Source organism: Cibotium barometz, chromosome 48 (assembly GCF_041138505.1).
Source record: "Cibotium barometz isolate CiBa-2024 chromosome 48, ASM4113850v1, whole genome shotgun sequence".
NCBI classification, from domain to species: domain Eukaryota; kingdom Viridiplantae; phylum Streptophyta; class Polypodiopsida; order Cyatheales; family Cibotiaceae; genus Cibotium; species Cibotium barometz.
Genome location: NC_141093.1, coordinates 34307939 through 34321152, shown reverse-complemented (window position 1 = coordinate 34321152; position 13214 = coordinate 34307939). Strand labels below are relative to the sequence as shown.

Genomic DNA, 13214 nt, shown 5'->3' with positions numbered 1-13214 from the left:
ATGATTTTCTCCGTTGCTCAAAGTTTTAGGTAGCTTTTTGACAAGGAAATTAGTTCAAGTTATGGTGTTTTTTGTCATTTTTGAAACTTTCATAAAAGATAACAAAAATGTTTTCTACTATGACTATTTTAAAATTTTATCTCTTTTAAATTTCAAATATGTGTCAATTTCCACAATGTTCTATTATTCAAGACCAACTTGATTCTCTTCATGCATTTTTATACAAAGAACAAGAGTCACGGAAGGATTACAAAAATAAAATCTTGCAATATCTGTATAGGAGAAGCAAAAATAGATCAAAGAAAAATAAAAATGCTAAGAATCTCGACAAATCAAGACCGTCTAAGAATATTGAACCTAAACATCATGTCATTAAGTGTTATACAAGTGTTGCAACAAGCAAGGACTGAAACAAAGTGTTCTTAGGATGCACATGCACATGGGATGGGCCTAGGCACAAGGACTAATTAGAGTCATTGACATGTGGGATTACGGCACATGGGCCTTGGGACTATAAGAGGTATGTGCTCTAGGAATATTGTACCCTTTTGAAACCTTATGACCTTTCATAGGGGGTTCACTATATGTAAACCCTCTGTATCACGTGCATTCAAGGCCTATTTTTAAAATCCCTTGTCTATGATTTTTTCATAAATTAAAAACACACTTTTTCTATTCAACTTGTGAATACCCCCTTTAAATGGTACCCTTCTATATGTAAAAAATATGTAAAAGAGGGATTTTAAAAATCCCTTCTATTGAACCCACATGCTATGCTTATATATTTATGTATGATCCCTCCAAGTGACCTTTTGAGACCTTACTTTCCATATTGCTTAGTACTAATCTCTCTGGCTTTCTCTATTCCAAGGCTAATTAGGATAATCCAAGGCTAGTCTAGGCTAATCTAGTTGCACCTTTCTTTCACATTGTTATCAGAGCTCTAGGCTTAGATCTCAATGCTTTGATTAGGAGATTAATCATTTTCAGACTACTGTTAACTCAATTTTTTGAAATGCATTTTCTTGATCAAGGTTAGTGTTAATGATTTTCGGAATTGATTTTTTAAATAGTTTTCAGATTCGCTAATTTCTTGTTTTGATAAGATTAGCAATGAAACTTGTATTAATCATTTTTGAATTTGTATTAATCCTTGTTTTCAAAACCCTAATCCACTTTACTATTTGATTTTTTAACTTCTTGATCTTGATTTTCTTGAAATTTTCTTGATTTTCTAAATTAGGATTTAAAGAGATTTTAGTAACCAATATTGAGGGATTTTCTTGCATTACCTTGCTTACACAGCCTACAATTTCAAATATCAATCCTTAAGCTCTTATTTCTTCAATATCAAACCCTAGATTGCCAAATCTTTGAATTCTTAGAGAAATATTACAAGAAAAAGATTATTGTGTAGAGAATCAAGGTTACGGTGCGTAGTTGGGAAAAATTACTACAGATTTTAAGATTTTATGTGCAGTTGGTACAGATTTTCAAGAAAGTGTGCAAAATCTCAATGCAATTTCAAGAAAGTGTGCAGAATCTTGATGCAGTTTCAAGAAGTGTGCAAAAGCTTGGTGTAGTTTCAAGAAATGTGCAGAATACAGTTTATTGTGGAGATTCAAGAACAGAGTTGAAGATTATAGTGAAGAGTACGATTTTGTTGTTGCAGATCTACAGTGTAGAGAAGAGCAGTTTACAAATTATGCAAAGTTTATTGTGCTGAACGGAACAATAAGTGTGATTCTTGATCAAATCTTGTCACTTTCTTGTAAAGAAGTTGAACAAAGATTATAAATCTGTTGTAGTAGTACAAATCTACATAGATTAGTATAAATCTTGATGTATTACAAGTAAAGGCAACAAGATAAGTGTTGAGAAGACACTGTTTGCAAGCACATATCCTCGATTACAACATTTTAACACATTTTCATCAAGAAATGTGTAGCATGTTGTTCTATTACATATCTGAGCATCAGTATTATGCAAAAAGCATGTTGATGAATAGTTGATACAAAAGTGTACAAGTTTTACAATTTCAACTGCAGAAAAGTTTATTGGTTAACATTGCGTTTGCAAGTATGGCCGTGCTGGGAATTGAACCCAGTCCACTAACTAGTGTGAGCCAGTGTTCCCCATACACCACAGGGTTCTCCTAACTTGCATACAAGGTTCCTTCAGTGTGAATATCTCTTGTAGGTTCTATAAAGAACCAGTTCTGTAAAAAGAAAGGTTGTCAAGAAACAAAGCAGAATGAAGATTTCCTATGCAACTTGGTTAAGAGGTGTGCAAAGTTTAAATCTGTTTTGCAGAACCTCACCACCCAGAAAGCACGAGCAATTCCTCCAGGATATTTTCATTCTAACATAGTCAAGAGCCTTAACTAACCAAACTGACTCGACCAAACCTATAAGTCACATGATCAGATCAAGGAAAAGACTTGCACTTGGATCATAGAGACAAACTCTTTTTTCCTCATCGAGAGGCACAACCGTTGATTCTTTTCCATAGAACAAGGACTATCCAAGATTTACTTCATCTATCATACCATAATAGAATTGAGTCTCATTTTAGGGATCCATCAATCCACCCTAACCCCATCTAGTCCCATGGGTTAGCCAACCACCCAACCATTGCAGTGATTGGATCCATTTAGGAATTTGGTTTTGTTTTGCCCCGGGTACCAAGAAAAAGAGTTCCTAGGCCCCCTAGCCGGCGCTTCATGCAAACTTTAAGATAGTCACACCACTTACACACCCAATATGAAATTGCCTGTTTCACAGATTCACCTATCTTTAAAACAATCTTTTAATAAAACCATAGTATCATTGATCATAATCCTCCAAAATATCCAGGTTGAATTCTAATTTCTAATCATTCTTTCATCGGTGTACCTATGGCATCATTGGCAACCAGAACGGTCACCACGTGTTCACTCAGGGGCCTTTTTAATAGTTCCTAGCTCATAGTACCCGGAAGTATATTCACTTATGAAAATCTAGATGGACTCTCCATTGAAGATCAGCAAGATCAACCAACAGATCCATATAAAATAGCCATGGACTCATCCGCCCATTGAGGACTAGCAAGGACAATCAACCAGATCCATGCCCGAGTTTAGAAAACAACTCTAACTTCTTATTCCATTTTCTTCCTCGATGCACGTGTGGGTATCTTCGGCGACCCAGAGCCCGAGCATCGTATGGTCAGCACCCTCTAGGCTCCTTCGTCATCTAGCGCTTCACTCATAGGCCACTTCCTTGGTCCCTCATCCACCGTAGTGGAATTTCACCATTTAAATCAAACCGAGGCTGGTCAAGACCTCGGCCGACCTTGCTACACGAGACGTCCTCCGTTGACTCTCCGTAGCTGTTGCAACTTTATCACTTAGGTCTCCACGACCTCATTCATAAGATGGTCAAAATGCTTTCCTAACATTCTTGACATAAAACAGTCATTAAAAACAGGTCATAAATATAGTTTCTAAAATGAACTCTCATCTTTCCTCATTGTTCCACATTATTTCTTGTTATTCCACATTCTTCTACATCAATTCACATTGCTTAATCCACATCCAATCATATGTATTTCCATCGTCCTTCATCCATTCTCATCTAGTCACATCATATTACATCTCATTACATCTATCCTCATCACATCTCATCCATTCACATCTACCCATATCCATATCACATCACATCACATCCATTTAGATTACATCACATCTCATCCATTCACATCTACCCATATCCATCTCATCCATTCACATCTACCCATATCCATATCACATCACATCACATCCATTCAGATTGCATCTCATCCATTCACATCTATCCCGATTCACATCACATCCATTCAGATTGCATCTCATCCATTCATATCTATCCCGATACACATCACATCACATCCATTCACATCACATCACATCTCATTCATTCACATCTACCCATCTCGCAGGTGGAGTATAATCTCTTTCATCTTCTTCTTCTTCAATCGCTTCCAGTGTTACTGCCTTGGAAGTGGACGGCCGATTTGGGAACATCTCTCTTTGACTTCCCCTATTCTGAGGCGGAGGTCTTGCATTACTTTGGATTGAAACTGAGGGTTGGTTAGAGGGTCCACCTCTGGGATTTGTCCCCTGATTTTAATGGAAAGGAACCTGATTACTTTGGAAGGAAGGAGCTGGAGTCTGGAATCTTGGTCCCTGACTTCCCTGCCCCGAAAACCTTGATCCAAAAGGAGTTGGGCACTCCATACAGCGATGTCCAAATCCTTGACAGTTATAGCATTTCACTTCTTTGTTCAAGGGTGGAACTACTGAAATTGAATTCCAAGGGATTGAGTTCCAGGAAAAGGACCTTTCTTACATTCTAGAACTTTCCATATCCTGAGCTTGACCTTGTTGTCTCTTAGGCGGTGGAAGGTTGGAATCACCTTCTGGAGCTAGAAATCTTTTGAAAGATGATGGTGCTGGCTTCGGTGGGACCTTGACATCAAAGGCCTTGGCGAAATCCTTCGCCATCGCTTCGGCCATGGAAACTTGCTTAGCATTCTTCACTAGGATATTCAAAGGTTCGTTCAGTCCCCGAATGAACCTGGCATCAGCTGTTCTTCATCCAGCGGTGGCGACGAGTACTTGAGGGGAGGAGAGCAAACGCTTGGTGATACACTTCAATAGTTTTTCTCCCCTGGGTTAACTCTAAGAATTCGTTCATCTTTGTTTCCAAAAAGCCGGGAGGACAGAATCTCTTCCTTAGGTAAATCTTGAGATCACTCCAGAACTGGGTGTTCTGATCTAGATGATTTGTCTCGCAGTGGTTTCTCCATGCCACTCTAGCTGTTTCTACTATCTTCAGCCTTGCAAGAGCCATTTTACTCTTCTCATTTGTACCCGGTGACATCGAAGTATTCTTCCATTGCTTCGATCCACTTCTCCACAGCCTCGCCCAAGTTTTTCCCTTCACCCTTGAAAGGTCCAGGCTACGATCTATATGAAGAGTTTTATGAACATCCAAGTCAAGCTCTTCCTCATCGAGTTGGGGGTTATCATTCCTACCACACGACGACCTCGATCCATGATCCTAGCAATACGAAAATTCTTGTTGATTCCCTTTATTTATAATTCAAATCCGACTTTAGATCCAACTGATTCTGGGGTTCTTTAGATTGGTCGGCCCCCCACAGAATCATGGGATAAAGATCCCTTCTAACAAAAGAACATACAGAACTCATTATCAGAGAATAATTCATTCATATTCTTAACACAGTAATGGTCCATCAGACCGAAAATTCCATCTGATCATTCCTCCACGGGAATTTCAGTTATGTAGGTTTTCATTTTGTCGTCCCTTAATTAGATCCACTGGGTCAAGGGTGAACAGCAACAATCTGTTAGCACAATCCACTAATCTCATAGTGATTTGCTAAAGTCATAATCGTCATTCCAGTTACCAATATCAGCACTGGGATTTGTCCCATTCATCCTCATTGTGGCTTTGTTCAACTTATCTTCTTTCAACCAGAATTCAAGAATCATTATCTTTCAATGAGAATCCAAATCAACTCATCAATTCTCAACCAGAATTCTAAAATCATATCAACCAGCATTCGAATTCATCATCTGGATATCATTTTTGCTTATAATTTCAAGGTCTTAGATTTACTCATATCTATTGTCAGTAAAGAGCTGCAGTTATACCCACGGTATATACGGGTAGTCATGATCCTTGGAATTATAAGGTAAATACCATCATATCTCGGCCTCAAGCAAGTCAGGGATTCCATACAATTGCGGTACTTCCATGTGAAGACCCAATTACCAGTTTATGAATTTTTATTTTGAATATCAATTTGTATGAATTTCATCACAATTACAATCTTTTACTGGTACTTCATAAATTTTTGACATTTCTTGCTTCTCGGTTTATCCACTTTAGCCAATTCGCTCTGATACCAGCTGAAAGATCCATGCCCCCTCCGTGCAACGAAATCAGGGGTGCTAGCAGCAGAAGTAGCACTTCTTGCTGCGCAGGGTAGAGCCTCTCACTCAAGGCCTCGCCCCACGGATATTCGGACAAGAGACTAATCCCTCGGTTCTTCCAAAACCGGACACGAAAAAACTTCCCTCGCCCAGAAAGCACGAGAGATTCCTCCAAGATATTTTTATTCTAACGTAGTCAAGAGCCTTAACTAACCAAATTGATTCGACCAAACCCATAAGTCACATGATCAGATCAAGGAAAAGACTTGCACTTGGATCATAGAGACCAACGCTTTTTTCCTCATCGAGAGGCACAGCCATTGATTCTTTTCCATAGATCAAGGACTATCCGGGATTTACTTCATCTATCGTACCATAAAAGAATTGAGTCTCATTTTAGGGATCCATCAATCCAGCCTAACCCCATCCAGTCCCATGGGTTAGCCAACTACCCAACCACTGTAGTGATAGGATCCATTTAGGAATTTGGTTTTGTTTTGCCTCGGGTACCAGGGAAAAGAGTTCCTAGGCCCCCTAGCCGGCGCTTCATGCAACCAGTGTAGTGATAAGATCCATTTAGGAATTTGGTTTTGTTTTGCCCCGGGTACTAGGGATAAGAGTTCCTAAGCCGGCACTTCATGCAAACTTCAAGATAGTCACACCACTTACACACCCAATATGAAATTGCCTGTTTCACAGATTCAGCTGTCTTTAAAACAATCTTTTAATGAAACCATAGTATCATTGATCATAATCCTCCAAAATATCCAGGTTGAATTCTAATTTCCAATCATTCTTTCATCGGTGTACCTATGGCATCATTGGCAACCAGAACGGTCACCACGTGTTCACTCAGGGGCCTTTTTAACAGTTCCTAGCTCATAGTACCCGGAAGTATATTCACTTATGAAAATCTAGATGGACTCTCCATTGAAGATCTGCAAGATCAACCAACAGATCCATATAAAATAGCCATGGACTCATCCGCCCATTGAGGACTAGCAAGGACAATCAACCAGATCCATGCCCGAGTTTAGAAAACAACTCTAACTTCTTATTCCATTTTCTTCCTCGATGCACGTGTGGGTATCTTCGGCGACCCAGAGCCCGAGCATCGTATGGTCAGCACCCTCTAGGCTCCTTCGTCATCTAGCGCCTCACTCATAGGCCATTTCCTTGGTCCCTCATCCACTGTAGCGGAAGCTCACCATTTAAATCGAACCGAGGCTAGTCAAGACCTCGGCCGACCTTGCTATACGAGACGTCCTCCATTGACTCTCCGTAGGCTGTTGCAACTTTATCACTTAGGTCTCCACAACCTCATGCACAAGATGGTCAAAATGCTTCCCTAACATTCTGGACATAAAACAGTTCATTAAAAACAGGTCATAAATATAGTTTCTAAAACGAACTCTTATCTTTCCTCATTGTTCCACATCATTTCTCGTTATTCCACATTCTTCTACATCAATTTACATTGCTTAATCCACATCCAATCATATGTATTCCCATCATCCTTCATCCATTCTCATCTAGTCACATCATATTACATCTCATTACATCTATCCTCATCCATTCTCATCCATTCTCATCTAGTCACATCATATTACATCTCATTACATCTATCCTCATCACATCTCATCCATTCACATCTACCCATATCCATATCACATCACATCACATCCATTCAGATTGCATCTCATCCATTCACATCTATCCCGATTCACATCACATCACATCACATCCATTCACATCACATCTCATCCATTCACATCTATCCCGATTCACATCATATCACATCACATCACATCTCATTCATTCACATCTATCCCGATTCACATCACATCCATTTTAAATCACATCACATCCATTCACATCACATCATCCATTCACATCTATTTACATCACATCCATTCACATCTATCCCGATTCACATCACATCACATCACATCCATTCACATCATCACATCACATCCATTCATATCTATCCATATCAATATCACATCACATCACATCCATTCACATTGCATCTTATCCATTCACATCTATCCCGATTCACATCACATCCATTTCACATCACATCTCATCCACATCTCTTCACATCCACATCCACATCCACATCCATTTACATCACATCACATCCCATCCACATCCATTTACATCTCATCACATCCACATCCATTTACATCTCATCACATCCACATCCACATCCACATCCATTTACATCACATCACATCCCATCCACATCTCTTCACATCCACATCCATTTACATCACATTCACATCTTCTCACATCCACTTACATCTTATCACATCCATTCACATCTTATCACATCCACTCACATCTTATCACATCACACATTGTATTCTCATCTTATTCACATTGTATTCACATCTATTCACATTTAGTAACATTTTCTACTTTCGATACTGATGGGACTTTTTCTAAATTTCTGCCAATTGCTTGGCCTAGTTTAAAGGTACTTTTTCTCGATGGATATTTTCATATTCTTTCTCAAATTTCTCAAGTGAAATATATTTAATATTCTTCTTTTGAGTAAAAGATTCATGCGATTTACAAAAATCAATTCTACCCATATTTCCCAATAATGCTCAAAATTTCACTTTTGATAAATACTCATAATTTGAATTATGCTAAAAATTACTCTTTTTTCATTTAATTTCTTGGATCTCAAATATCATGGAAATTCCTCTTTTTGCATTTAAATGATTGAATTCCAAATGTCATGGGAATTCCTCTTTTATCATAAAATAAATTTATCTAAAATTTCTCTTTTCTTTAATAAAAATATCCATTATTTTAAATATGTCAAGAATTCCACGTTTACCATTTAAATGATTGAATTCCATTTGTCATGGGACTTCCTCTTTTATCATTTAAATTTTCTCCTACATCAAATAAATTTATCTAAATTTCTCTTTAAATTTAAATAAAAATATCCATTAATTCAAATATGCCAAGAATTCCACTTTTACCATTTAAATGATTGAATTCCAAATGTCATGGGAATTCCTCTTTATCATTTACATTTTCTCATGCATAAAATAAATTTATCTAAAATTCATCTTTAAATAAAAATATTCATTATTTTAATATACCAAAATTTCTCTTTTTCCATTTAATTACATGGATCTCCATTATCATGGGAATTCCTCTTTTTGCATAAAAATAAAATTACTAAAAATTTCTCTTTTCTTTAATTAATTATTTATGCATAAATACTAAAAATTAGTTTCCCATGAATTTGATGAAAATCAATCTTTTAGTGTAGGATGTCCAATCCTAGAATATGGTAGGAAGTCCTCTTTTCACACTATGCATAAAAATGAGCTATGTATTAATTTCTAAAATTTTACCATAGCTTCGTTGTTGCTATAACTGATAATTTTTAATATTTCTAGAAAGAATAAGACTTTGTAATACAATTATGATAGAATACTATCCTTAGACTTAAATCCAATTTATGAAATTAAATCATAAGTTTACCAAAATTTTATTAGCATAAAAGCATTAAAAAACCATTTTCTTAACCTCTAGCTTAACTAGCATAGAGATTGATTTTGAATTAAGAATTTATCAATGAGAAGCATTCATTTGCTAAAGAATTAGTCATAGGAATGACTATTCTTTTGGGAGAGAGAGATATACATAAAAAGCATCCTAATTAAGCATAAAGATTAACTTTTTTGTGATTAATCATTAGATTTCTTATAGAAAGCTTGATTTGCATTGAAAACAATTAATTTGAAACATTCAAGCTTGAGAGGAGTTGAGAAGTGAAATCTTTTGAGAATATTAATGAAAATCGAACCCGAAAAAACTTCCCTCGCCCAAAAAGCACGGGCGATTCCTCCAGGATATTTTTATTCTAACGTAGTCAAGAGCCTTAACTAACCAAATTGATTCGACCAAACCCGTAAGTCACATGATCAAATCAAGGAAAAGACTTGCACTTGGATCATAGAGACCAACGCTTTCATCGAGAGGCATAGCCGTTGATTCTTTTCCATAGATCAAGGACTATCCGGGATTTACTTCATCTATCGTACCATAAAAGAATTGAGTCTCATTTTAGGGATCCATCAATCCAGCCTAAGTCCCATGGGTTAGCCAACCGCCCAACCACTGTAGTGATAGGATCCATTTAGGAATTTGGTTTTGTTTTGCCCTGGGTACCAAGAAAAAGAGTTCCTAGGCCCCTAGCCTGCGCTTCATGCAAACTTCAAGATAGTCACACCACTTACACACCCAATATAAAATTGCATGTTTCACAGATTCAACTGTCTTTAAAACAATCTTTTAATGAAACCATAGTATCATTGATCATAATCCTCCAAAATATCCAGGTTGAATTCTAATTTCCAATCATTCTTTCATTGGTGTACCTATGGCATCATTGGCAACTGAAACGCTCACCACCTGTTCACTCAGGGGCCTTTTCAATAGTTTCTAGCTCATAGTACCCGGAAATATATTCACTTATAAAAATCCAGATGGACTCTCCATTGAAGATCAGCAAGATCAACCAACAGATCCATATAAAACAGTCATGGACTCATCCGCCCATTGAGGACTAGCAAGGACAATCAACCAGATCCATGCCCGAGTTTAGAAAACAACTCTAACTTCTTATTCCATTTTCTTCCTCGATGCACGTGTGGGTATCTTCGGACCCAGAGCCCGAGCATCATATGGTCAGCACCCTCTAGGCTCCTTCGTCATCTAGCACTTCACTCATAGGCCACTTCCTTGGTCCCTCATCCACCGTAGTGGAATTTCACCATTTAAATCGAATCGAGGCGGCTGGTCAAGACCTCGGCCGACCTTGCTACGCGAGATGTCCTTCGTTGACTCTCCGTAGCTCTTGCAACTTTATCACTTAGGTCTCCACGACCTCATTCACAAGATGGTCAAAATGCTTCCCTAACATTCTTGACATAAAACAGTCATAAAAGACAAGTCATAAATATAGTTTCTAACGAACTCTCATCTTTCCTCATTGTTCCACATCATTTCTCGTTATTCCACATTCTTCTACATCAATTCACATTGCTTAATCCACATCCAATCATATGTATTCTCATCGTCCTTCATCCATTCTCATCTAGTCACATCATATTACATCTCATTACATCTATCCTCATCACATCTCATCCATTCACATCTACCCATATCCATATCACATCACATCAGATCCATTCAGATTGCATCTCATCCATTCACATCTATCCCGATTCATATCACATCACATCACATCCATTCACATCACATCTCATCCATTCACATCTGTAATTCATTGTGTAGGAAATAATTCACAAAGAGGAGTTGCACAGTAGAATGGAACTTGAAACAACATACGGCTCAAGGTCTACACAAGAAAGTACTTGAAGGTGTGAGAATATAGTGACAGTGTAGTTCATGTTACAACATATTTATAGAGGGTTAAACCTGCATAAAGTTAGTTGACATGGATACATTATGTTGGGTGTTATCACCAGACATACCATGCACTTCACCACCAAGCCCTCATGACATGGATACATTTGTGACAGTGTAGTTCATGTCCCTGCCATTGCATGTGTATGAAACACATCTAATGTGTCATCAATACCCAACAACAGATTTGATCTCATGTGCCCTTCCCTCAAGGTGAACCATGTAGTGCTTCCAAACAACACTCCCATTACAATGGCTGCCCAACCTTCCAACGCCAAAATGGAACACATGCAAATGTAAGAAAAACAAATTGAAAGGTGATAGAATCTTATAAACATAATCTTAATGATAAAAATTAAGATACATAGGATGCATGAGCCACAGGTGACAGCAGCCCAGCGCCCGTCTCAGCGTGAGCAACACATTGTGGGGCGCAGACCTCTCCCGGTCACTCTGCAACCTTGGCCCGACCTGCACTTCCATAAATAACAATCACGTGAGTTCTCATTAGCTGACGCTGTGTGTGTGTGTGAGAGAGAGAGAGAGAGAGAGAGAGAGAGAGATTTTTAAGCTAGACAAATTATGTTTAATCTCAAGTTTTGAGAGACAACAACGATCGACCATGTGAGTTCTCATTGGCTCACGTTGTGTACTATGTGCGCATGAGAGAGGGGGATATATTAACATCGGTAGAATGCAACACGAGGACATATACGACCAACCGTAGGACTTGAACTCGGGTTGATCATGGCCTTTATAAGGGCCCTTGTATTAGCCAATCTGCCCCACTTGTGGGTGTAGTAAGAGGGTCCTCTTTTATTACAACGTACACACTATATGGGAGAGAGAGATATTGAGATTTAAGCTAGACTAATTACGGTTAATCTCAAGTTTTTTTAGAGATAACTCACCCAATAAGCTGCAGTTAAGCCAGAAACTCCAGAGGACAAGTGAATGACAAAACCACCTGCAAAATCAATGATACCCCAGTGGAACAAAAAGCCACCGCCCCAGAGGCTGAAAGTGCCGATGGTGTAGGAGAAGGTGAGCAGAGGGGAACAAAAAGCATCCAAGCCAGGAAGTTCATTCTGCCAAGGAGAGAGCCAGCAAAAGAAGGATAAGGGTGATGGCGGCGAATGCGAATTGGTAATACATGAGTGTGGCCATGGGGTAGAAGGGGGTGGCCTCTGGAGTCTCAATAGTATTGGCTTTTGCACCATGTTTGTAATAATGGGCTATTGCAGGCAGGTCAGCCTGGCCTAGCAAGTAGTGCTGCCCAAGGGCTACCACAAAAGGGTAGCAGTTTTTCTCCAAAGGACATCTGGTATGCCCATGCTACCCAACATATGAGTACTGCTGCAAATGCATAGAATGCCATGAGGGCCGAGCTCTTCACCATGCTCCCATAGAGTATCGTCAGCCCTGGCACGCTTTGCATGCCCACCAATGTTACAGCAGTGAGTTGCCATCATGCATTATCCCCTTTGTTTAGCCAGTCGGTACACTAAGCCCCGTGCTGTTATAAGCACCTGAAACTATGGACTGTGCCATGGTAGCAACTTTTTTTTCCGAGACTAGCCTTGGCCCAAGATCCTCCTGTAATTATCGTTTTTCGTCGCACGTTGATAATTACACGGCACTTTAAGCACCCACCCAGAGGTCCGCTAATAAGAAGCACCTTGTGGAGTTTTGAACCCAAGACCTCCTAGTCCTACTACACGAACACCTTTTCCACTTGTGCCATCACTTCATAGGCACCATGGTAGCAACTTAAGCT

General features: G+C 38.7%; 1 pseudogene; it reads right to left on the bottom strand.

The window, feature by feature from the left end:
* Window positions 1–11559: 11559 nt before the first annotated feature.
* Window positions 11560–12988, bottom strand: LOC147611113 (ammonium transporter 3 member 1 pseudogene; annotated as a pseudogene).
* Window positions 12989–13214: the final 226 nt, after the last annotated feature.